Source organism: Pteronotus mesoamericanus, unplaced genomic scaffold, assembly GCF_021234165.1.
Source record: "Pteronotus mesoamericanus isolate MK-2021 breed Mesoamerican mustached bat unplaced genomic scaffold, CSHL_Meso_final contig_24, whole genome shotgun sequence".
Classification (NCBI taxonomy): Eukaryota; Metazoa; Chordata; class Mammalia; order Chiroptera; family Mormoopidae; genus Pteronotus; species Pteronotus mesoamericanus.
The window spans coordinates 24294421-24319838 of NW_026555100.1; the positions used below are offsets into that span (position 1 = coordinate 24294421).

Here is a 25418-nt window from a genome sequence, read left to right on the forward strand (position 1 = left end):
CATCTGCAGGGTTTCCTCGTAGCACAAAACACTCTAGTCCGTGCCTACTGAGTAACAGATACAGCTTCCAGGGTTCACTTCACTGCCATGTATATGGAGACAGACTTGGAAGGTACAGGGAAGTGAGACAAGTAAAGAGAAAGAGAGGAGATGCTAATTTAGCAGAAAGGGACCTTTCCTGAACTATGAGAATTCACAATTTATTTATAGTTAGCGTTTTTTTTAAACTCAACAAACAACCAGGCATCTCCACAGTGCTGTGCTTCCTATTAATTTTAATTCGACCTCAAGACAATAACTAAAATTACCCCTAGATTGTCAGTGGCTTTAATAATAAGTGACTTTCTAAACTTAGAAAACCTATGAATGTGATTTCCTCAAAGGTTTATAGAGTAATAAGAGGCCAGTGCTTTTAAGTGGAAAGCAATTTCTCGGTTTTGCACACAGCTCCGCAAGAAAGGACGTATCTTGGGCAAGCGTCCATAGCAATCAGCATGGAAGCAGAGAGGCTTTCCTTTCCTTTCTCAGTGGTGAAGTTACAGCTATTGAAGAGCTGTTACTGCACAGAGCTGCAAATCTGAAGAGAACTCCTGTTATCTAATTACCACCAGGGCCAGGCAAAGACCAAGACATTCCTCCAAGACGCTGTGCTCCAGTAAGCAAGAAGGAAGCAAGAATATTTGACAGAGGAGATGTCCAACGTGCAGAGAGGACAGAAAGCAACTAAATTTGTCACCACAAGCTCCGTATCATGAAACAACCCAAGGTCAGCTGGCCTATATTAAAAGGACCACACTGCTCTCCTAAAAACTGCTTAATTTTTGCAGAGACCTGCTATCAGAATTAAGGTTAGTTTTTACAATTGTATTTTACCTACTCACTGACAATCTGGGCTTGAATGTTTTGCTGAAGCGTGTACTAGGGATCAAAATCACAAATACAGCCTTACTTCCTATGCCATATTTATGTCCAATCTTTCTGGCCTGTGGAATGCCCTTTGTGGATAGTAAAGGACAAATGGCATTAAAGCCTATTATTTGGCTTTTCATGTAAAAAGGCTTAATGTGTCAGCTGCATTTTAATCTAAGGATTATACGCTTACATTCAGAAAATTCCTTTTAAAAACATAGTAGGGGTATTTTTTTTAAGGATTCTTATTTTTTTATTTCAAAGCCCAACTGTTTATAGATTTATGGGTATTCTATATCTGAAATGAAAGTGTTTAATGAAGAAAAAGAGGCAGCTGCTGCAAAGTGAACAAGAAAGCCAAGATCTCTGCTGAGACGATCTAAATATATATCATGCCTTAAAAATGAACAAACACAGCGAAGGCTCACCACGGCAGGTGTGTGTCTGACCAAATACCAGTGCTACAATTCCTGCCCTGGATTTGTTTTTTTAGACTTCTACATTGACTTCCAGTTAAAGACAGTCCTGGATAGCATGCATATTTACTAGTTCTCCCTCCTAAAACTGCAATACAACAATTACTGCTTTTTAATGGCATAAATCCACAATGACAAAGATAACAGGAGAGATCAAAGATTTAAACTTTTTAAAGCTGGATATCCTGTGGCTAGGTGATGGCAACTGACTTTCCAGATCCAGAGGAGCCATGTCATCTAATTCATGAAGTCCCATTCTTAAGCATGAAAAGACATTCAAGGATCATCAAACACACAAAGTATCTAACAGGAAAGAGAAGAACCAACAGTATTTGAAAAAACAACTTAAAAATTATGTAGACAGAGAAAATTTCAAAAAGAAAAAAGGTATCACTAATCTCCTCAGAGAGCTAACTGAAAATACTGTCATGAAATAAGATTCTATAAAATAGAAGCATTCAGAGACCAAAAAAACAAAAAAAAACAAAACTCAGAAAATAAAAACATGACAACATGAAAAATTTAGCAGAAGGATTACAAAGTAAATAAAATATTCTAACAGCTTAAAAACAGAGGTAGAAAACAGGAGAAAGGTGAGACAGTCATAAGACAAGTAAGTCAACATCTAACAGGAATTTTAGAAGGCATGAACAAAGAGAATGAAGGGCGAAAATCAGTAATGACATACTTCAAAAAATTTCTAAAAATGAAGGACATGAGTTTTCATCCTTAAAGTGCCCATTTGGATCTCAGCACAGAAAACACACTCCCTACCAAGGAGTAAGTATGATGTTTCAGAACATTGAAGATAAAGAGAAGAACTAAGAGTTCAAGAGAAAAAAATTAAGGGATTCGGAACTAGGAGGTCTTAGCTTCTCACCGTCAACACTAGAAGCCAAAAGACATAGAGCAAAGCCTTCACTCTTCTGAGATTTGGAAACTTCCAATGTGCAATTCTACATGCAGCCAGGCTATAAATTAAATACGAATATGACATTCTCAGGTATAAAACAACTCGAAAGTCATACCTCTGTGTGTTTTGTTAGGAAGATTCCAGAAGATGTAGCCTAAAATGAGTAAACCAAAACAACTCAAAAGTCATACCTCTGTATATTTTGTTAGGAAGGTTCCAGAAGATGCAGTCTGCTAAAATAAGGGAGTAAGTCAAGAAAGAAGGCAGTATGGAATGAGGGAAACAGGGATGCCAACCCAGGAAGGAGATGAAAGAAATCCACAGGCTGTGTTGAAGGAAGAGTCCCTCTCAAGATCTGGTGCACAGGAGCCTGGAGAGGAAGTAGCCTAGACTGGGGCAGGGCATTTTTTCAGGAAGATAAAACTGATAAAATCCCTAAATGTTAAGATACTGGGAGGAGATTCACATGGAATACTATTTGTGGCTGAATGAGTGACTAGTGCACAATTGTTTAAAAACAAGACAATTATTAAATCCAAGAAAATCAAAATTTGTGTGCAAGAAGGTTAATCAAATTATACTACATATGGTACCTGCAAATCCTGTTTGGAGTTTAAGATAAATACCAAATAAGAAATTGGGGAGGGGCAGGAACAATGACAAAAAGGGAGTGAGAGGCCCTGTGGAACTATAACAAGCTTATATAACTCAATAAAAACAAAAGCTAAATTTTAAATAAGAGATGACTGTTACATCTACACTTAGTATTTCATTATTATATCACCTGACAACTTACAAAATATTTCACATGGGTCTAATCATTTAACTTATTAAACTGCAAGTTAGGTTACCTGCTTTATACAGATAAGGAAACCACCTCAAGGAAATTAAGAAACTTGATCAAAGTGACACAGAACAACAAAGTGTTCAGTGGCAGAGGAAGGAGCAGAAAAAGCACACAGGTGTGTTTGCGATTTACAATACAGTTCATATTGATGGCGTAATGGGGAGTCTAGAGGGAGATGAGCCAAATCAAAGTTTGAAGTTCAGTGGTTTCAAACTTGAACATGCATGAGAATCACCTGGAATCCCACTTATATGAGGCATCTAAAGTCAAATTCACACAGGCTGAAAACAGGGGCTGGGGGTGAGGGGAAGGAAGAGTTGTGGTCTAATGGGTACAGAGTTTCAGATTTGCAAGAAGAAAAGTTCTGGGGATCTGTTTCACAACAATGCGAATACAATTAACATGACTGAACTGCAAATTCAAAAATGGTGAAGATGGTAAATGCAATGTTAGGTGTTTTTTACAATTCAAAAGAAGGCTCACGTAGGGGCTTATCAAAACACTGCCTGCCAGACCTCACCTGCGGGGTTTCAGTTCAGTGTGTTTGGGTGGAACCTAAGAATTTCTACTTCTAACGAGTTAAGAGTTACGAGGTGATGCTGCTGTTGCTCCAGTTCTCAATCCTACCTGAGTCCCTAAATTAAGTAAACAAGAGCACAAAGGAAGGAGAGCAGGAGGAAGTCATGGATCTAGACCTGGAGGGCTTCCAAAGCCCTCAAGATGAGTCCAAGTGCCAGGCCGTCTGAGAGGGTCTGGCCAGGACACCGGCTCCCGCCAACTGGCGGTGCAGTGGATGTACATGAATGCTATGGGCATGCGTGTGGCCACGCAGCCAAATCCTGGCTGGACCTCAGTTTCATCTTCTATAACATAATGGTCACAAAGTTGTTATGAATATTAAATAGGATAATCAACAAAAGAACTCAGGGTCGTGCTCATCACACAGTTACAGTAGTGTTGTTATTCTGTTGCTGACATTATAGGAAATAAGGTTGATCTGTTTTTCTAGCTATTAAATGGGGTCAGGTTAAAGACAATGAAGACAACTATTAATATTCAATCCCAGACTACTCAGCAAGGCCAAAAGCTCCCAAGAAGCTAAGAATAAAGTGGGATTAAATCTAAGAACCTATTATGATTCTCACAAGCATTTCACAAATCAAGGGTCGTTTCTACAGAATTAGTAGCTAATCCCTTTACTCTCTGAGCACATGTTGTTATTTAGAATATAAATATTGTAAAACCAGGTGTTGAAATCAGTTCTCAAAACATCATCTCCTTCATCCAAAGAAACAATGTGGTATGTTCAGACACAGAAGATAATGTAAGACTCAAGCAAAAATTCCTGAAGGCATAACTTGTCAAAAAAAATTGAAAATGAAGACAAAGGCACAGTTCGGATAGGTCTGTTCATTCAAGAAATAGCTGAGTGCCTCCCACATGCCAGGCGCAGTGGCAGCGGGGGAGGACATGCCACTGCAGGGCCCAGTTTTTCATGCAGTGAAGTGAGTGGGTCTGGCGATTAAGCGAACTTTGGGAATGCTGAATAGCACCGTTTTTCCTCAAAATCACTACAAGGAGAGCCAAAATTGTGGTTTCTGCTAAGTTTTTCCTTTTGTGTAGAGCTGCATATTTGGGGGGGGAGGTGTATCACAGATTACCCACAGTGATTTTAAGTTTCCAGTGTCTTGAGCCCACAGTACTTACAAAGAAATCATTGTCTTTGTCTTCAGAAAGCAACATGACCTTCCTTTGATGTCTGGGTCATATCAAAGCCTGAGTCTCCAGGGCAAGCCTTCTCCATTAAGTCGTTTGAATAACTTCCCCACAAAACATTCTTAACATTGTGGGAAAATATTTGTAATGAGGAAAACAGCATTTATTTCTGGATCGAAGTGGCTAAAGGCCTTGGAAGCAGCATTCTGAGGTGGTCCAGGCTTTGCTCCGTCAGAAGTTACATGCTCACATCATGCTCATAGGTTCATGCCACCTCCCAACCGCAAGTCTTAGAGTCTTCTAAAGCTAAGAATACGGGGTCCAATTAAACAATCAGCAAACATTTCCTGAGTGAATGCCAACCCTAGATATGGCTGACTGTCCCAAGCCTGTGCCCACCAGCGTGGAGCAATGCCAGTGTGAATTCCCTCACAGCAATAGTGCCTCAGTATACCTGGGGGCACTCTGTGTATGGTTAGATAAAGATCCATTTGCAAGTAGGAGATTGTAAGTAATGCTGCCCTCTGTACACTTGGGCACATCCAAATAGCTGGCCTACCTTGTAGGAGTGGTTTCCTCTCTGCTTCTTCAATTAATGATTCTACAAAGGCAAGCGTGGGGACACGAAGTCAGGAGACCTGAGTGCGACTGGCTCCACATTTACAGGCCATGTGACTCTGCACTTCGGCACTCACGCCTGCGAACTGAAGAGGACACTCCGCCGGCAGGGCTGTTTTAAAGGTTAACAACAATAACGGGGGACAGAGAGACTAGCGTGCATCAGGCACTAAGTGCCCTACAAATAGCCACTGATTTAATCCTTCCAGAACCCATGTAAAATAGAGAACTTTATCCCCATCGCACAGTTGTGGGAACCGGGGCACAGAGATGTTAAATGGCTTGTCAAAATCTTAGGAGGGCGCTAACCGGACCCGTGCCGTCCGGCCACAGCGTCCGTGCTCTCAGTCACTCCTGTGTCCCGACTAACCTGACGCCTCTTTCGGGTCAAAGAGGAGACTATACACGAAAATACTTGGTAAGCCATGAAAATACTTATTGTTGTTGTTGTTGTTGTTGTTGTAGTATTACAATTATTATTATTATTATTATTACTATTATTATGATTTTGCCTCCCAGCACCCCTAATCTTCCCGGTAGCAGCCCTGATTTACTTCTGAGGGACTCATTCCCCACTGTCATCCGCTGGCGCTTTGTCTTTAGCTGGAGATGTGCCGCCTTCAGGCTGCAGGGGTGAAGCACATGGCCTGGGCACTCCAATCAGGACAGGCCTATGTCCCTGGCCCCAGTGACTGGTCCAATGCCAGGCACAAGGCCAAGAAGGTCGTTTGTACAGTATCTTGGGCAACCACTAAAATGATATGAGCCCAAAGCTGCTGGAAGTCTCGATTTGTAGCCGAAGAACATGCAGCCAACGTGAATGTTCGTGACATCACTGGATTCCCCAGTCAAGCCCTTCCTGAAGTGAGATCTATCTCTAGACTTTCAGTTACCTACACTGATAGATTTATTTCACTTAGCGTCGTTTGAAATTGAGTTTTCTGTCACTTGCAACCAAAAGAATCACTCTAATATAATAATCTTTCTAAATATGCTTTATTCTATCAAGCTACACTTGTCTGCCTCTTCTGTACTTCGGTGCACACCCCTCTCTGAAATAAAACGCTCCGAATGCTGGGGTTCAGCACAAGAACTCCGTATTACGTAGAAAAGAAAATCCAATTTTCTTAATGCCACAGGTGAAGTGATCTGACTTATTTTCAAAATTTGTTTCAAAAACTTTATTTTTAACCAAAGCAGTTAGGTCTGCTGTTTCCAGCTTTGTAAAGAAAACAAGTACGGTATTTATTTTCTCTTGCTTTTCCCAGTTCTCATTTTTTTCATTTAATCCTAAATCCAAACCACTATAAAAAAATTATTAACATGAAGAACAAAATTGAATTTCTAAAAACATTTTAAACACAAGCAGTATCATTTCTTCCTCATAAAAAGGAACTAAACCTTAACTTTTTTATTAATTTTTGCAAACTTTTATGCAGTTTTAACCACAGTCTCTAAACCATTCACTGCATTGGATGACATTACTTCTCTGTAGTTCCTTCAGACCAATCCTTACCATTATTCGGTCACCCAGAGCCTGCCTCAAAAGGTGGCAAGCAGAATTCCAGTTGATATCAGATGGCTCCTAAAGCAACGTGTAAACGCTTCATGCATTTTCATGTCTTCAAATTATTACTCACAGCTCAATAACTTTAACTACAACACCTAAGCAAACTTCCAGTCTCACTTCCTAAAATACTCTTGGGCTAGAAGAAGGCAATACAGCCATTTTGGCTTATGGTGGTGACTGAGCTGGGTCAACTGCATGTTCTTTTTATCTGTCCAAAGACAACCTGGGGGTGGTGAAGGGGCAAGGTACTCAGTCTGAGTGATCACCCATAAAATATATATGAGCATATATTAAAATAACATTTTAAACTAGCTCTATGTTCATTATAATGCCTTCTATAGGCTTTTCTAGGAACAAACAGCCCTGACCATGTGGCTCAGTGGGCTGAAGCATCGTCCTGTAGACCAAAAAGTTGCAGGTTCAATCCCTGGTCAGGGCACATACCTAGGATGCGGTTTCAATCCCCAGTCAGGGCACATACAGGAGGCAACTCAATGATGTGTCTGTCTTCTCTCTCTCCCTCCCCTCCACCCAGACTCCTTCCTCTCAAAAAAAATCAGTGAACATATTTAAAAAAAGAAGAAACAAATTTTTATGACCTCAAGGAAGCAAAGAAATAAGCATACCAACAAAGACTCATTTGTTATACTACATTCAATATTTTATTACTTTGTATGCTGTTCTTTCTGTTGAGGTTTATGATTTATTATTAAAGTAGCTTAAGGCATGCATTTCCTCTCAGGAGCTTGCAAAAGTCTTTCCCTTCCTCTTCTTCTTCCCCAACCCCCAGGCAGGTTACCTCTGCCTTCCCCTCTCCTAAGCTCCAAAGGCCCTTCTTTTGCTTCTGTAACTTGTTTCCTAGGCCTATGCAGCCCAGCTGGCTCACCTGTACTACCTCTGTAACTGTCTAAATAAACTTTCTCTTATAATTTGAAGAAAGAAAGAAAAAAAGGAAGAAAGAAAGAAAGAAAGAAAGAAAGAAAGAAAGAAAGAAAGAAAGAAAGAAAGAAAGAAAGAAAGAAAGGGAAGGAAGGAAGGAAGGAAGGAAGGAAGGAAGGAAGGAAGGAAGGAAGGAAGGAAGGAAGGAAGGAAGATAGAGAGAGAGAGAGAGAGAGAGAGAGAAAGAAGCCTACGATTGGGAGTCTGCTCACTTGCTCTGGTAAGCACCTCAAAGCTCACAACCCCGCCCAGACATGCTAGCTCCCAAACAGTCTGGTGGTATCGCATGTAAACCATTAGGAACTTTAAACACAGTCATTTCTATGTATGCCCTACTACCTACGCCTTATAACTGAAGTATCCATTAGCTTATGTAGAATAAGTATTAATCATATTTCTAAAATTAATACAGTCAAGATATTAGTTTTAAATTGAGGGTTTGGTAATTCTATTTCCATATTACACTTTTCTTTTGATTCACAGAAAGCACAATCCCAGAAAGGAACTTGAAGTTCATAGAAGCCTCTTGTAATTCCTCAAGGGCAAGAATCATATCTGTCTATCACTATTTTATGCCTGATATGCACTAGGCACTCTGTAAATATTTGTTGAATAAATAAAGGTATTAACACTAAAATTAATAGGCTCAGACTATTTTATAATGACAGGGGTTACTATTACTATGCCCTTGCTTTTATGAAGTAAAGCAGGAGTTGGGAGGCTCTTTTGTAAAGGGACAGATAATAAACATTTTAGGTGTTGTGAGTCATGTGGTCACACAGTACTCAACCGTGGTCTCTTTCACAATTAAACAACTCAGCTGTTATAGCACAAAAGTGGGCATAGATAATACACAAACAAATGAGCATGATTGTGTTTGAATAAGACTTTATTTACAAAATCATCCATAATCCATAAAAACATTCAAATCCCAAGGAAACCACTTTCTTACAATTAACACTCTAATCCCAAAACAGTGGAAATTGGTAAACTTGGTAAATTCAGCCAGACATGTTTTGTTGACACAAAAACTAGACAAATGAAAGACAAATACCATGTGATTTCACTTATAAGTGGAACTTAATCAAAAAAAACAAACAAGCAAACAAAATACAACCAGTACCATTGAAATAAAGAACAAACTAACAGTAACCAGAGGGGAGCGGGGAGGAAAATAATGGCGGAAAGAAGGGGAAGGGTCATCAAGGAACATGTGTAAAGGACCCATGGACAAAGCCAAAGGGGAAAAGGAGGGGCGGGGGGTTGTGTGGGGCGGGGGAAAGCGGTGGCGGGAAAATGGAGACAAATGTACTTAAACAACAATTAAAAAAAAATTGGGCGAAGCATATATACTCATTCTCCAGGGTGCCCATCACTCCTTCAGCTAATTTCCATCGCATTAGACACCTGGCCCCTGCAAGCCTCCAAACTTACTTCCTAAATTCTACAGTACAAGTGGTTTCCAGGGATGTGGCCCATATCCTTGTGAATGTATAACCACAACACAGGCTCCTTGAAAGCAAGCCCATGACTTCAAATTTTTTGCCCTTCATCTAACACCTAATATCAACACCTAATGAACTTTAACTATTCATTGGTTGCCTATTTGATGTATTCTGCACGGTCTCCTTGAAGGGGCTATATAATAGCGATAATGGCAGAAAAGAGGATGGAGAAAACATGGGCCAGCAGGGACATGGTCAGTTACAGGAAAAGCAACTGGAGTCAGTACTGGACTGAGAAACGACACACACACACTCACACAAACCTCCCAACTGTGTCTCAGTCTTCTCTCTGCAGCCTGGATTCCTCCTTCAGATCACAGCAGAGGCTGGGCAGAGGTAGGACAACCTGGGACCACCTCCACTGTAACCGTAATGAGGATAAAACCTTGTTTAATCTTCATTTCTGCCAGAGGATGCTCTGGGTGGGTGAACACAAAAAATTACCTGCATCTAACAGAATGGACAGACTGCTGTATTCCCACATGATGCAACGCTCAATAGCAATAAAAATGAGCAATCTATAACTACATGCAACGATATGGCGGAATCTCTCTAATACATTGATAAATGAGAAACTCCAGACACAAAAAGTGCAATCTGCATTATGTATTACAGAGAGAGAAACAGAAAAATGAATGTATGCTATCAGAAGTCAAGAGAGTAGCTACCCATGGAGTGGGGAAGCGTCTGGTGTCTAGGAGGAGGCATGAGGCTGTGGTGGTGAGGTTTTGTTTCTTGATCTGGGTGCGGTTACCTGAATGAATGCAGTTTGTACAATTATACTAAGCTGTACATTTACAATATGTACATTTTTGTATGTATGTTCTATTTCAACAGAAAGTAAAAAATACATATATCATTACCCCATACCTTAGTGGTTCAGGGCCAGAGAGACCATTGAAGACCCCAGACAGGGCCCCACACACCTTGCCTTTGACTGTCCTTCAAGGCTCCTGCCTCATATGGAGCCCCACTCAACTCCTCATCTTTTCAAAGTATAACAAGATCGAGGCCAAAGAGCAAGCAAGCAAACTAGACAGCTCTGAGATGCCTATAATTCCAGTCACAGTTCCTCCAGAATGCCAGTGTCTTTGGAAGAAACTCTACTGCTGTCGCTAACTCTTTGCTCCACATGAGAAACGAGAACATAAGAAGCCTCTGCTGCCCTAAGTGGCTCCTTGAAATGGACTTCTTTTAAAAATGCTCTAAATGGGCAAGTCTAGTTTATAAACATCTATGAAGAAATGCTTCGATTACTCAGGGACCACTTGAGGAAGATACCATAAATAAAATATAACTGAGATTAGAATGCAGAACAGTTGATAGCCACTCTGCAAGAACCACAGGGTTCTAGTAACTGATTGTGTAATAGGCCATAATGCATAAGAATGTACAATTATAATACAATCACAGCTGAACACATCTTTAAGATTTCACGTAAAGTTTCAATTCAGGTAGTCAAATTATGGGCTGAGACTCATTTTGAGTCACTCTAATGTTGATTTTAATATAGTAACTTCAATTTGACATAACCACCCATATTCTTTACACATTCTCCTAATAATTTCAGGTTAAAATATCAATTAAGACCTTTGATCACATTAGATCACAACAACTGGTCTACTTCTGAATGCCGATCAAGAAGAAGCAGGAAGGGTAATCAGACCCACTGACCTAACTAACACCGGCCACAGCGGGCAGACGGGCTGAGTATAAGGGCTGAAGAAAGCGTACTGCCCTCTCCTATACAGGGCCCATGGAGACTGCAGACTCCAATCCTTTATACTCAGATGTTTCTCATAACAAATTCATACCGCCTCTCTGTCCATTAAATAAACCGCTGTTTAAATATTTTGTTAAATCTGACTTTATTTATATCAGCTAATAAGGGAGCATAATTTCAAAATGATACCTTTTAATAGGAAATTATAACTATGTTTAATTAAATTATTATATGTTCCATAGCTTATGGATGTTCCAAAATGCCTCTCAGAGAAGAGTATCCTTCTTTTTAGGAGCTGAGTTCCCAAGAATTTAGGATAAAATGTCATGATGTCTATAACTTGCATGTTTCAGGAGAAAAATATACAAATCTACACACACACACACACACACACACACACACACAATGTGGCAAAATGCCAACTGTTACATGTAGGCAGTGGATATACAGGAATTCCTGCACATTCCTTTAACTCTTTAGTATATCTGAAAATTTCTGGTTTGCAGGCTGGCATTCCATCCACTAAGTCACACCAACCAGGGCTTGAAAATTTTTATAATAAAAAGTTGCATAGAAATGTTTACTCACCTTTCAAGTAGATGGCTGTCTTCTTTTTCCTAATCAAAAATGAGTGGTGAAATATGCCCAAAGGTACATTCAGAGATTGTTCGTGCGGCCCTCACCCTGCAAGAAGAAGCAAAACAACATGTTATCACCATAGATTTGTATCAAGTTAATGTTACTTCACTTGAAAATGTTCTCAACATATGACAAGTCTCTAGATTAAAATACTGCTGTAACTATTTGGTTTTTTAAGGAAGGAAAAAAGTGAAAAGAGAACAGAATGATCCCATCACATACGGAATGTGGGGAACGACAGCTAACTTCACCTACCCTGGGAACTTCTGGAACAAAGGAATTCCTCGGTAAGTTTCTTTTAATTCGTATCAATTTCAGGCAGTGACTAGACCAAACTTCCATTCAAACAAAACCTGGAGCTTCACTTCGACTTTGGATTTCTGAGACCACACCTAGAAGGTATCCACAGTCACACACAGAACCACACCAGAACTGCTGATCCCCTGAAGTCCTTTCAGGAAAAGGTATGTGGACCCTACCTACTATCGTGCTCAACTACAGTACATGTTATGGGGCACAGTGGAACCATGGCGTGCAAGTCATATTTGCTGCTGCTCCCTCCACCACACCTCACATTTTGGCCTTATCTGTTACAATGGATCCTCCCTCGCCGCCCTGTGAAGTAAGCAGAGTTTACTGATTCCATTTTCCAGAGGAGGCAGCTAAGCGTCAGAGATGATGGAGCATTCAGCCAGAAAACACCTGAGATGAAACTTCAACTTATGCCTCCTGACCCTAAGCTCAGGGCTTTTCTCACCATATAGGTTATTCCCACCTCTCTTCACGGCCCCACCCCACAACATGATACTCTCCTAAAACCCAACCTCAAAGCAAAGTGGCCAAACAGCACATTCACATGCCACTGGGAGATGGAGGGTGCTATAGTTTATGTGTGTACATGTATATATGTATATGCACATATACACACACATATATACATATACATATAGATACACATATACATGTTTCACTTTTGCCTCCTCTTTCTCAAGAAAGCAGACTGTGTAAAACCAGCATCACATGACACCCTTGGTGATTTTTATATTTGCCACAACAAAATGCAATAACTTGCTGTTGAGGATTTCCCATTTATTTTTGTGAAATGCAAAATACAATATAATATAATGGCATAGACACTGCTCTATCAATAAAGAAGCAAGCAATATCAAAAAAAAAAAAAAAAACCCAACTACAGCACGGGAGAATACAGCGTCCCTATATAATGGCCTAAAGTGGCCTTCCACCTGTTGGTCACGAAAATTCTGCAAGCACAGAGGCTTAGAGATATCAGTGTCCAACCTGAACTTGTGAAGATGCCGGCGAACAAAAGCCTTAGGAAAGAGAGTCAAGGAGCCCCTCTGCCTGGCTTCCAGTCCTGTCTCCTCCATCGTTAGCTTGAGCAAAAATCCAGAGAACCTCTCCAAGCTGCCTCCTCACCTGGGCACTGGAACACCTGTTTACAAGGACAATGCAATGCAACCCACAGAGGAGATAGGATGTGACTCACAAACCGAGCACTGAGACCATGGGAGCACTCACCAAGAAATCATGCCAGGAGCTACACAAAACCAAGGGGGAAACATGATGTATCTTTGGAAACATCAATTTTACTCAAAGTTTTAGTGAGGATAAGGAAATGAATCAGTAATTTAAAAGTTGTTAATATTAAAACAAATACGCATTATGGAGCAGAATATCATCATTGCATGAATTTTTAAGCTAAAACTGCAGTCCTTACTTGCCTAGTTCATTCCCAGCTGTACCCCTACCTGTGGGAGGAAGAAGTGAGGGGGAGGAAATAAGGGGGTGAACTCTCCTTTCTTATTAAAGATGGTCTTTGGAGAACATGTGAAGTTGGTAGGAATTTTATAACATGCTGAGCCCAAGAAGCTACCTAGAGCTCTTGGTCTGGAGAATTCTCTTCAAAATCAGGAATCCCGGATTTCTGCCAGATCTAGGTCAGATGAACTGAAGGTTAGACACACATAATCCCTTCTCTACACCACACCTCCTCATGTGAGTGTGACTCAAGTGCCTTCCTTCACTGCCCTTCCCACCAGCCTCGCCGCCGCGTGCACACTCCTATCGGGCAGGCTCGTGCCGCTCGGTTACCCAGTTTACATCGACGACTGTTCTTCAACCCCATCCTGACTAGTAACACATTCAGCACTTACCGTAATTTTCATTTATGTGGATGGTTGCATCATTACTAAAAAAATAATAATAATAATAAGGTCGCCAATTTAGTTTGCCTCTAAAAGCTTTTTATTATGCCCTGGCCAGTGTGGCTCAGTTGGCTGGAGCATCAATCCATAACCCAAAGGTTGCAGATTTGATTCCTACTCAGGGCACATACCTAGGTTGCAGGTTAGTCCCCCTATCTGGGCACATCCAGAAGACAGCCAATCGATGTTTCTCTTGCTCATCCCTGTTTCTCCCTCTCCTTTCCTCCTCTAAGAGCAATGAAAAAAAATGCCCTCAAGTGAGGATAAAAGTTTAAAAATTTTATTGTAAAATGTTACATTAAAAAGTGCATAACCATCGTAGCCAGCCTCCAAGATGGCACCACTGATGCTGCCTCCAATATTCATGTTCCTCTCCCACAATGAAGAGGGCTGGCGTGAATAATCAACAGATGTTAGGGAAATGATGGGGCATGACTCCAAGGACTAGGAGAAAGAGCAGCTTCTCCCTCACTCTCTTGGGAGGAAAGCTGGCTGTCACGTGATGAGGACACTCAGGCGCTCTAAAGGCAAGCCCGCATGCCGAGGAACTGGGACCTTCTGCAACAGCCAAGGGAGCCAGCCCTCTCACGAGCAGCAGATCCTCCAGCCCAGTCGAGCCTTCCAATCACAGCCGCTTCAGCTGCTATCTTGAGCACAATGCCATGCAAGACCCCAAGTTAGAGCCACCGAGCTAAGCTGCTCCTGAATTTCCTAACCACCACAGAAACAGTGAGACCATCGATGGTTACCAGTGTTTTCAGCTGCTAGGTTTTGGGGTAACATTATACAGTGATAACTAATATAACAACATGTCAGATTAAAGAGTAATAAAATAAATGCCATGTACCTGATAGCCAGTTGATGGTGCTGGGGTTTGGGTTTGGTTTGTTTGCTGATTTGTTTGTTTGCAAGACCTATGTGCCCCTTCCCCTCATCCTCCATTCCCCCTCGCCTTAACCCACCTCCCTGCACAGATAAACGCCAGCCTGAATTCTGAGTTCTTATTCTTTTGCTCTTCTTTATGGTTTTACCACATATGTATTCTCAATACATTGCTGCATTTTGCCTGGGTGTAAGCCTAATATAAAGGAAACAGACTGTATGTATTCTTTGAAGACTTGCTGCTTAAGACTTTTAGATTCATCCGTGTTGACTCATGGCTCTAGTAGATTTTCCCCACTATATAGTTCTCATTGTATGAATACTGATCCACAATTGACTGCTCTATTCTACTGTTGAGGATCTAGGGAGTTTTCAGTATTTTGCTGTATGAATAATGCTGCCGTTTACAGTCTAGTGCTCCTCGCCCACAGGGCCCAGCAAGTTTCTCCACGGCACATCCCAGGAGAGGGGAACTGCACCTGCGATTGCAAAGTTCAACTCTCCTAAGGAATGTCCAACTGTTTTTCAAAGTGGTTGTGTACAACTCACTCTTAAGGCACCTTTCTTGCCTCTCTCCAAATAAGAGCCATGCCTGTTTTGCTAATTACCAGCAAAGCTTTCAACCAGCAAAAGAGAAAGCTTTTCCTATTTGCAGCATCACTACTGCAAATATATAGCACTCCGAAGTACTGACCCAGACAGCTGGGGCGTATTAGTCACAGGACATCAGTACAGACTTCAGAATAATGACGCAGACCTGGTCAGCACCACGCACTGCCCGCAGGGATAAGTCAAACTGGATTTCTAGACCAACGTTAAATTCGCAGTTTTCCTCCCGGTGGACTCACACGCGTGGCCCCCTCTTACTGCTGTCATCTCAGAGCGGGGAAAAAATTAACTTGCATGCAACCCAGCCAAGTTCAAGATTAAAGCAGGGGAGCCAAATCATTCCAATAAAATCACACTTGGATTTTTTGGGTTTTTTTAAACTGAGAGCTGGTTATGTTTTTTGCATTTTCACCTATAACATGAGATTTTTATTTACTATACCTAATTTTATGTATAGTAATTCTACAAAAAATACTTGCATATTCTCCTCACACACAAGAAAATGTTCTTTTTGATTTAGTTAATTCAATTTCTTAAGTGGCAACAGTAATTTTTATGATAATTTATCTGTATTGTGAGTAAAAACAATATTTTTATGTTGGCATTAAATACAAAAAGTGAGGAACTTTCAATTGGAGCAGAAAGAAGAAAATTACTGTAAATTTCAAGGACGTTCATATCACTGAAAAAAACAATGACACTAGATGATCGATACGAGATCATTTCAACTCAACCTCTTGACAGTTCTCATGTGTCTCTTTATAATCATTTACCCCCAAGAGGTAGGAACTATTACTGTACCTTTTTTACAGAAAGAGGAAACTGAGACACAGAAAGCCATTAAGTTGTGCATACTCACACAGAAGAGAAGTGGTAGAAGAAAAATTTGAACCCAGGAGGTTTATTCCAGAATCCATATTCTTAACCACTGTTCTAAGCAGCTTTTTCAGCCCCCAAGACCAGCCAGAAGGCCTTGCAATGGTGACAATTATAATAGCTACCAGTTACTAAGCATCCACAATGTGTCAAGCACATGTTAAGTATTCTGTTGCATTATTTCTAATCCTTCCCACGTCTCCCCCAGGCCTGTATTATTCCCATTTTTTAGTTGAAGAAACTTTGGCTCTGGGAATTTAAGTACTTGACCAAAATCACATAGTCAATAAAATAAGATGGCAGAAATGCCACCTGGACCTTGTCTCTGACTTCAAATTTTACGCTCTTTCTACATTGGGCCTCCTGGACAAAATAAATTACATAATCCCAGGATGTGCAATAGGAAATTTTGACCTCAGGTCCCAGAAAAGCCCCCATGAAGGAAACAGATGCCACACTGGGAGAAGGTGTTCTGGCCTTCTGGATGAGCAGTGGGTGGCAGCGGCCGTACCTTCACGACAGGCAGAGGTAGAGTGGGTGTCAGAAGACCAGCAGACAGTCAAGAAACCAGGCTCACCACTGCCTCCTTACAGGGTTACACTGGGCAGGTCAGATGGCCTCTCCACACGTTTTCTTCTGTAAAATGGGGCTATCTTTTTTAAAAATTTTTACTGAACTTATTGAAGTGACATTAGCTAATAAAATTATATAGGTTTGGGGGATACGATTCTCTAATACTCATACATTATCTGTACATTATATTGTATGTTCACCATCCCAAGTTGGGTCTCCTTCTATCACCATGTAAAATGGGACTTTCTTTTAGTTCAAAGGGTTGTTGTAAAGATTTAAGACAGTAACACATAAAAGGGACCTGGCACACAGTAGGCATCAGACACAGGTTTAACAACTGAAGAAGTGAAAACATGCTCTATCTCATACGAAAAAGCAGGAAGCCAATTTTAACAATACCCTTGCTTCCACAAAGCCTCACATACTCCATGATGGATGACTTGACAAATCTGTTAAAGGCCATCTTTGTACTGTGACTTTTTTAAACTAATATCACAATTTCCTCTTTCTGTCCTAACCTAAACAGAAAAATTTTGCCAAGTAGATCAACCCTTTATGATATTAGCTGAAGTTAGACATTCTTTACATAAGCATGGGAACGGGAATGCACTCTGAGTAAAATATTTGGCTCATTTAACTTTTCTGTTACTGACTTTATAAAATCTTAAGCACTCATTTTGAACAGCAGTATCTCTTCAAAGTATTTCCAGCTTCCTGGAAATCATCCCACATTACCTAGCCATTAACAAACAAACACACACACAGCTTAACTAAATGACTAGTAAATGACAAAAATAATTTCAGCAACACTTCATACACCAATGAAATGAGAGATAAGGTTCCTCCATAGTAGCCCTTTTGCCATGCCTAAGATTAGGTAAAGTATGAAATGTGAACTTAGAAACAGACCACTCAGGTTAGCCACCAGCAATCTCTACAGTAACTGGTCCATTTTGCATTTACAGGAAGGGTAAGGGAGTAGTAGTAACTGTAGTACGGCATATCTGCTTTGCAAAATTGATCAAATCACATTTTTCTTGGCCAAATGATGCAATCAATCGATAAACTATACAAAGGAAACAGAGAAAGATGTTCCTTAAAAGAAAAATGCTGAATCTTGTGTTGGTTCTGATATCTGATCTGGAGTGAAGTAAGAGATCCACCAGAGGGCCATTTTCCAGAGGGAGGTAGCCAATGAGGGGCAGAAACAGCCTCAGTAATATCTGAGGTGTTGGAAGAGAAAAGGAGCAGACATTGCTAATGGTTTCCCAGTATTATTACAGACCAGACCTTCTGTGTGGACAATGTGGTGTGTGTCCTCCATTCTTCTTTAAAACCCTCACTCAATAATCTTCAGGAAGAATAATATAGATCCCTATTTAACAGTTGAGTAAAATGACGCAGAGATTAAACGACTTGCCTAAAGTCACAGAACTAGTAAGTGGATATAATAACTGGTTCATAGAATATGGTAGGTACTCAATAAGTATCTGTTGAACATGAGGTTGTTATTTCTCCTCCACAGAAACAGAAAACATTACTTACCTCGTGAGGATTTTGTAAGGATAAAATGAGATTATGTATATAAAGTTCTTAGTTCAATGCCTTGACCTCTGGAATATACTGTGGTGCATGGGCAACAATGCTAATATAAAAAGCTAGGTACAATAACCACCTAGAATAGGGTTATTATAATCACAATAAGTATAACAAACATCATAACGGACAGAAGAAATACAGGTATATATAACAGGCAGAAGAGTGGCAATAAGGAATTGAAAAGATGATCATTATTAATCATTAGGGAAATGCAAATTAAAATCACAAAGAGATAAAATTTCACACCTACCAGAATGGTTAAATTTTAAAAATTGGCAATATAATTTATGGCAAAGTTGCAGAGTAACTAGGACTCTCACACATTGCTGGTGGGAATGCAACGAATGAATGGGTAAACAAACTGTGGGACATCCATACAGTGGAATACTATGTAGAAATAAAAAGGGACAACTTATAAATAAACACAACAATATGGATGAATCTCAAATGCATTATGAGAAATGAAATAAACTATCTCAAAAAGGTATAATCTCACTTATCTCACTTATATGATATTCTGGGGTAAGTAAACCCACAGCCACAGAAAAGATCAGTGTTGCCAGGAGTTCAGGGTAGGAGAGGGTTTCCCTACAAAGAGTAAGTACTGAGGACTTTGAAGGCTGTGGACCATTCTGTATCCTGTTTATAGTGGTGATTATATGCATCAATGCATGTGTTAAAATTCATACAACTACATACTCAAAAAAATTGATTTTTATTATTGGTAATTTTTTTAAATTATCAAAGAATAAAATGTTAAAGTCATTAAAAGAATCGGTAGGTCTTGGTGAATGAAAAGCTAACAATTGTATATGGGGAAGGAGGTGACGTGTGAGGACCAAGTAGCTCTGAAGTTGCTTGCTGAGGAAACAATAATGGCACAGGAGACCATGAAGAGTCAGCATGTGGGGCAACACAGAGGCTCTGAGAGGTGCAGAGAGTCAAGGATCTTGCTTTCTAGCCTGATTTCACCAAATGACAACTGTGTGAAATTATACAAGCCCCATCACCCACCTCCCAGCCCTAGTTTAGCTAATTCTAAAATGAGACAGTGAAGCATATGATCTGGAAGGTTCCTCCCCACTATAAATATTCTAAAATCAATCTGCTTTTAAGCTACTGAGTCTTCGAGGACAGCAAGACAAATGAGTAGAAACACCCTGATGTGGAAAAACAGTTATGCATCCTCACAAATGCCATCATGAAACAAAATAAAGTGAAACCCATTGATGTGTGTGGATAGTAGAGAGACAGTGGCTGAAGTAGCCAGTAGCAGGAAAAAGACAGGAGGAGACTCAGAATACCACCTTCTGGCATAACAGAAACCAAGAAAATAGCAGTTTCATTGGGGCAGGGGAGGAAGGGCTGGAAAAGTCAAGCATCAAATGCTGAAAAAGTCGAGACGAATGAAGACTGGTAAGACAAGACTAGCATATGAAACAGCAAATCCACTTCAAGGTATTATTCCGAAGAAACCCAAAACACTAATTAGAAAAGATACATGCACCCATATGTTTACTGCGGCATTATTTACAATAGCCAAGATATGGAAGCAACTTTAGTGTCCATCGATAGATGAAATAATAAAGAAGATAGGATATATATATTAGATATTTATTATACATTATATATATATATATATATATATATATATATATATATAATGGAATATTACTTGGCCATAAAAAAGAATAAAATCTTGTCATTTGTGATAACATGAATGGATCTGAAGTATATTATGCTGGGTGAAGTAAGTCAGACAGAGAAAGACAAATACCATGCGATTTCACTTATATGTGGAATCTAAAAACCAAATAAACAAAACAGAAATAAATAGACACAGAGAAGAAACTGATAGTAGCCAGATAAGAGGGGAGTTATGGAGATGGTGAGAAAGGGAAGGGATTAAAAAGTACAGATTTGCAGTTACAAAACAGTTACAGGGATGTAAAGTACAAAACAGGGAATATAGTCAATAATATTATAATAATTAGTATGGTTTCAGATGGATACTAGACCTATTGGGGTGATCACTTCTCAAATTATATAAATGTTTCATCACTGTGTTATATACCTGAAACTAATATATTTTATGTCAACCATATTTCTTTAATTTTTAAAACAAATAACAGATTATACAGATATTTGAGAGATTAAGAGGATAAATGACTGCCCAAAAAAGAAATACAACCATCAAACTTTGCATGCTGTCTGAATATATCTTGATTGTGTCTTAATTGTTTTGCCATTGTATTTTCAGTCCCACTCTGCCTTCATCTTTGCTGTTAGAAGCCTAGAATTTAATAAAACACGTAGGTGTAGTTTTCCTGCAATAGCCTACATCAGAGACTGCAATTTTCAAAATTTAGGATTTCCTGGAAATTAAGACTATCACTGTTAAGTGCCAGTGAGCCACTTATGCAAAAACTCTAGAATTCTAGAATAGAGAGAAACATTTTATTTTTAAAGGATTTAATAGAATGTAAAGAATACAACTTAAGGATTAAGACTTTATTGTCACTTTATTAGTTTGTAAGGCAGGAAAATAGCTTGAAGTCAATAATATTCCCAAACTGACCAGTCAAAATATGACAAATCCTTCACCTCTGACCAGAGCATACCCCCAGAACATCACTTAATGAGCTTCAACTCTTTCAGCCAAATGAACCCAGTGAGAAATACCACTCTGAGCATTTAACTAGAACTGAAGGAAAATTAGGAAAATTCACAGCTAAAAGGTGTACCTGTGTGGACCCTGAGAAGGAAGATATATACGAAGAAAGACTCCTGGTGGCTAACTGTGCTCAAATTTAAAAGAAGATCCCAGTAGCCATTTCTAAACCTGGGCCTCTCAGTTCAGGGAGAAGCCTGCATCTGAGCCAACCTTTACAAAGGAATTCCTGGAATCCTATTTCAACCCATAGGACTGAGGTTTCCTATCCAATCAAAACTGTGCAGTTATAGCCCCAGGAGTACCCTCACTGACCAATGAAAGGTACTCCATTCTGACAAATATGGACAGTACATTTTGGACCAATCAAATGGCAACAATCTGAAGTCCTCATTTGCATGAGGATGGACCAATCAGGTACCAGGGGCAGGGACTTCGGTCTACGTAAGTCAGCTCCCCTCTGGCTCCAGGAGTGCACCTTCCTTTTCCACCAAAGACTGATGAGTGCATTTCTCTGGCCCTGAGGTAAGAGCTGAAACACCAAAGATAGAACACCCCAAACATCTTGCCAGACCAGAGAAGAGCACATGGAGCAGACTGGTGCAGCGCAGAGCAGGCAGAGCAGAGCAGAGCAGAGCAGAACTCAAGTGTCCAGCCAGAGAGGGCCTCGCCCCAGGGCTGCCTCACAGCCACGCTGCTCCACAGCCATGCCGCTGAACAGTCCTGCTGTATCTCTATTGAGCTGTTTGCACTGAATAAAGTATCCTCCTTCAACACACCCTAAATTGGGAACTCCTGTTGGCATTGAATTGGCACCTATGACCATCAATTGATACCTGCAATCAAAGTTAATAGAAAACTTTTCCAACACCACTTCTCTGCCAATTTCCTTTTCTGATGATTAAATGTGAAAACATCAACATGATATAACCTGGTTATAAAAGAGGAGAAAGAGCAGACAACTTCGGTTCAAACCTTGGTCACTTTACCATTAACGACTCACTCACTGTGGGCAAATTTCTTCACTCCTTATCTTCCCTCCTGCATCCATAAAATGGAGATAATCATATGCTGCCATCTAGCACTCAGGCTCCCAGGGCCCTGTGCTGAATGAGATCATGTCTGTGGAGGCACTTAAGGAGACTACAAATAAAAAGACAAATACAAGATGTCATTGTTGCTCTTTTGTATGGGGTGGTAGGGGGAGAATATATTGCAAATACATATAATCATATCCAACTGCCTCTTTCAAGTCAGCCATATGCTTCTATTCGACCACAGCTGGGCTGTTGAGCAGATGCTGGAATGGATACACACAGAAAGGTGGTGAGAGAGAAATGTGCCTGTCTTCCTGATTTCAGGATGATATAAAAAGTAATTCCTTATCCATTTATACTCTACTCATCTTTTCTGAGAGTATCCTATGTGTCAGACACCATACAAGGCACTAAGAAGAATGAGGTTTTTTAAAAAGGAAAAAGCCTCTTAAGCATATTCAGTCTGGAGACAGCCAAGTAGCCAGTCACAACCCTGTGTGCTTGGAATTATCCGGGCAGACATAGAGGAAACACCCAACCCAGACGGCTGGTGGGTTAGGACAGCGACACCTCTCACAGAGGAGGTGATGCTCTAGTCGAGTCTTAACAGATGAGAATAAATTAGATGAATGAAGCAGGGACAGGGCATTCTCAGCAGGTAAAAGTCATGGAAGCAAAGAACCAACAGGGGAGGGAAAGGGTGGGTGAGAGGGATGACAAGAAACAAACGATGCAGATTCATGTATTCAGCTGAGGCACTCGGCTTTCTGTTAGAGGCAACAGAAACCACAGACACATTTAAGCGGGACTAGCATGGTACCCTTGCAGTTTAGGAAAAGAACCGTGTCAACCTCTGGGAGAATAGAAAGCAGAGAGGCCAGAAGTGGATAGCTATGTAGAAAACCAGTCAGAAAGTGATGAGAGCTTAAGAAGAGGGATAAATGCAAGAGATAATAAAGAAAACGACCTTATTTTGAGGACTAGAAAGATACACAGGGGTAGAGGGAAAAGGAGCTATGGATAAGTCCCTGGTTCTTTCTGTCATGACGACTGAAAAGAGGATGGTGTTTTACACGATACTAGAAGAGGTGCAGATTTGGCAAGCAAGATGAATTTGCTTTGCACTGTGTCATTTGTACATGTATAGCAGATTATGCTGTACATTTGTGACAAACTAAAATAGCACATTCCTTATCATTTAGCTGGCTATTCTGAATTCCCACAGGCAAGAGGACCTCTCAGAATGGAATATCTAGGCAAGAACTCACTTTCATGCTCTTAACTTTTCAGTAGCTAGAGTGAAAATGGTCCTCACGTGAAAGAAGGGAAGTGGCTTACCCCAGGCCAGCACAGCCCAAAAAAAAGAGAACTAAACTTTAATCCAGGATGTTATGCTTCCAGAAGGTCAGCTTTTCATCTAGTATGCTATACTGCTCCATTAAGGGCCTAGTACTATTAGTAACATGTATTGGGTTGGCCAAAAAGTTCATTTAGTTTTTCCTGTTAAATGAAAGATACACTTTTCATTTTTACCAATAACTTTGTTGATTTGGATATTTTGAGTATGTCAGCTATGTCCTGCTTGGTAACATTAACTGTTCTCAATTAAGGTCTCAATTTGATTGCTATCAACTTCAGCTGGTCTACCCGACTGCGGAGCATTATCCAGCGAAAAATCTCCAGCACAAAATTTCAAAAACCTCTTTCACACATTCAATCAGTCACAGCACCTTCTCCACACAATGCACAAATCTTTTTGTGTTTCAGTTGTATTTTTACCTTTCTTGAAGTAATAAAGCATAATACACTGAAAATATTGCATATTTTTCCATCTTCAATATTAAAATGGCTACACAAAAATTCACTTTTTATTTTTATTTTTTATTTTCTATTATATTTTATTGATTATGCTATTATAGTTGCCCCAGTTTTTTCCTGTTGTCCCCCTCCACCCAGCACATCCCATTTCCTCAAATGCTCTTCACATCATTGATTCTGTATCTGTTCTTGTTTGCTTAGTTTGTTTTTTAGATTTAATTGTTGATCAATATGTATTTTTTGCCATTTTGTTCACAGTTTTGATCTTTTTCTTAAGTCCCTTTAACATTTCATATAATAATGGTTTGATGATGATGAACTCCTTTAGTTTCTTCTTGTCTGGGAAGCTCTTTATCTGCCCTTCAATTCTAAATGATAGCTTTTCTGAGTAGAGCAATCTTGGCCGCAGGTCCCTGCTTTTCATAACTTTCAATATTTCTTGCCAACCCCTTCTAGCCTGCAAAGTTTCTTAGTGACAGTCTTATACGAACTCCCCTGTAAGCAACTAACTACTTTTCTCTGGCCACTTTTAAGATTCTCTCTTTATATTTAATCTTTGGCATTTTTTAAAAAGATTTAATTTTTTTATTTTTTGAGAGGGGGAAAAGAGAAACATCATGTTGTTGTTGCCTCTCGCACACCCCCAACTGGGGGCCTGGTCTGCAACCCAGGCATGTGCCCTGACTAGGAATTGAACCAGTGACTCTTGGGTTCACAGGCCAGCACTCAATCAACTGACCCACACCAGCCAGGGCTAACTTTTGGCATTTTAATTATGATATGTCTTAGAGTGGACCTCTTTGCATCTATCTTGTTTGGGACTCTCTGTGCTTCGTAGACTTACATGTCTATTTCCTTCACCAAATAAGGAAAGTTTTCTTTCATTATTTTTTCAAATAGGTTTCCAATTTCTTGCTCTTTCTCTTCTCCTTCTGGCACCCCTATGATGCAAATGTTGGAATGCTTGAAGTTGTCCCAGGAGTTGCCTACACTATGCTCATTTTTTTTGTATTCTTTTTTCTTCTTATTGTTCTGATTGGTTGTGTTTTGCTTCCTTATGTTCCAAATCATTGATGTGATTCTTGGCTTCATCCACTCTACTGTTGTTTCCCTATAAATAGTTCTTTATTTCAATTACTGTATACTTTGCTTCAGTCTGGATCTTTTTTATGTTGTTGAGGTCCTCACTGAGTTCCTTTGAGCATCCTTATAACCAGCATTCTAAACTCTGCATTTGTTAGGCTGTTCATCTCCATTTCATTTAGATGTTTTT

The 25418-nt window shown here is 40.0% G+C and overlaps 1 protein-coding gene across 5 annotated transcripts in view; it reads right to left on the reverse strand.

Moving 5' to 3' along the window:
- Window positions 1–25418, reverse strand: part of SGMS1 (sphingomyelin synthase 1) — a 283425-nt gene that overhangs the window by 235333 nt on the left and 22674 nt on the right. For 4 of the 5 annotated variants that reach the window (XM_054572796.1, XM_054572795.1, XM_054572794.1 and 1 more), the window contains exon 2: window positions 11805–11900. The gene's annotated coding sequence lies outside the window, so the exon portion shown is untranslated. Of the gene's footprint in view, window positions 1–9756; window positions 9855–11804; window positions 11901–25418 lie in introns of all 5 variants that reach the window. The other variant, XM_054572798.1, reaches the window with a different exon arrangement.